Genomic DNA, 2,038 nt, shown 5'->3' with positions numbered 1-2,038 from the left:
CGGTGGGGAGGGAGAGGGTCTTTGGTGTTTGTCATATCCCATTTGTCCCGGGATGCTGGGCTGGGTGTGCTCGGCACCCTCCTGCCTTGCCCTGGGCTTCCAGAGGGTGGGAGCCCACCGGGATGAGCTTCTTTGGACCCTTCTTTCCTGCAGGGGCGGCTCCTCCACCTCGTTTTGCCCTAAAACGGAGCGAGCCAGCGCAGCTCTGCCCGGCTCTGCCTGCTCAGCTCTTCCTGCCTTTCCCTTGGCAGCAGGGGGAAAGTTGAGGTCCGGTTTTCCACCCTGGGTGTATCCGGCTCAACCTGGCTTTGGGAGAAACCCCCGCGAGGGGTTTTGGCAGCGGAGAGAGCTGCGTGCCTTGGCACGGGCCGGACCATCGATGTGCAGGGAGCAGGACGGCTCCCGGTTGGATCAGGGATATGGGGAGCACTCGCCTGGCACGGGCAGGGAAGGGCAGCCAGCGGGACGTGCGGCCAGCCGGGACAAACCTTTGGCACGGTGGGCTGTGTGCCAGCACCTGTGGGAGTCACTGGCCACCTGGATGTCCCATGTCGCCCAGCAGGACCCACCTGGAAGGGTGGATTGGGATAGGGAGGCAGAGGAAGGGTCTGGGTTGGCTGGGGGATGCTGAAGAGGCAGAGGTCCCTTGAGTCCCCCCATCCAGCAGGGTGTTCCCAGCACTGCTCCGGATGAGCTCCCTCCCTCGTTTTGGGAGGAGAGGGGTTAAGTCAAAGCATCCGAGCTAAGCCCTGGCAGGAGGAGGCTTAAACCTCCTGGAGAACAAAGCTCACAAGGTGGTGGTAAGCTGGTAAAACCTGTGGGAATGTGGGAGCCTTCAGGGGGAATGGGGTCCTGGATGAGGAGCGGGGTCCTGTGGTTCCCCAGCAGCCCCTTGGCCTGGAAATCCTGGCCCCAGGTTATTTTTGGAACAATTGCTTGGCCGGGCTTCAAAAATGTCCTGGGCTGGTTTTTGGAGGAGACCGGAGCCTGCGAGCTGTCAGCACGGGCCAGGCACTGCGGGGTGTCCTGGGGCTGGGTCGGGAGCACCAGCAGCCCCCAGGAAGGGGAGCCAGGGGAATCAGGAGGTGTGCTTGGAGCCCACGCTGGGATCAGGATGGTTGCTGCGCTGATGGAGGCAGCAAACTTTTATTTTCTCCTTGTGAATCCCACATTTGCCATCCACCTTTCAGGGAAGCTTTTCCAGGAAGGCGGCCCGAGCTCCAGGCTCTTGGGTGCCTCCCAAGGTGGACGTGCAGGTCGTGCCTGGCATCCCCCCCCTCTCCCTGAGCCCCTTCCTTGCTCCCCGGGGCTGTGCCACCCCTCTTTTATCAATTCCCGGCGCGTATGAAAGGAGCAGAGAGGGCAAGGATTGATTCTGGGCAAACACTATAAAGGCACCTACAGTTAGAGCAGGGAAGCACTCGGTGCATGGTAATTATCCTGGTTAAATTATAACCTAATGAACAGGCCACCTCTGTCCCCAGGGCTCCCGTGTTCCTCCGAGCGCTGGCATTGAGGTCCTGGAGGTGTTTGTGTCCCAGCCCCGGCGACACCGAGGGGACCCACGCGTGGCCAAGGGCTGGAGCGTGACTCCTCACCCCGCAGAGAGCTGGGTTTGGGGCTGGCACTGGCAGAGCCCTGCCTGCTTCCCGAAAAATCCTGCTCTTCCCAGGGTCCTGAGGTGTTGTGGAGCTGGAGAGCCCCCGGGAGCTGTGTCCTGGCAGCCCCTCACGGCGAGTGAGGGGCGTGGGGTGGCTCAGGGTGGAGGAGAAGGGGGTGGTCTTGCATGGAAAGATGCTGATTCCCCTTCGGGATCTGGGTGTTCCCAGCGCTGCTCCCCATTCCCTGAGGATAAATTCGTCAGTGGGGCGGAGGAGCGGTGGTTGGAGCGCTGGGAATGCCAAAGCCAACAGCAGTGTGGTTTTATCCCAGCATCCCAGAGGCACCATGATCCCCAGCGCGGGCCCCCGGAGCTGCTGCCTGCTCCTGCTGGTCTGCCTCCTCCCCTGCCTGCAGGGCCCGGCGGGCAGGAGCACCC

The sequence above is a fragment of the Corvus brachyrhynchos genome, unplaced genomic scaffold (genome assembly GCF_000691975.1).
Source record: "Corvus brachyrhynchos isolate BGI_N302 unplaced genomic scaffold, ASM69197v1 scaffold150, whole genome shotgun sequence".
NCBI classification, from domain to species: domain Eukaryota; kingdom Metazoa; phylum Chordata; class Aves; order Passeriformes; family Corvidae; genus Corvus; species Corvus brachyrhynchos.
The sequence above is the reverse complement of the archived record's forward strand: the minus strand, read 5'-3'. Positions refer to the sequence as shown.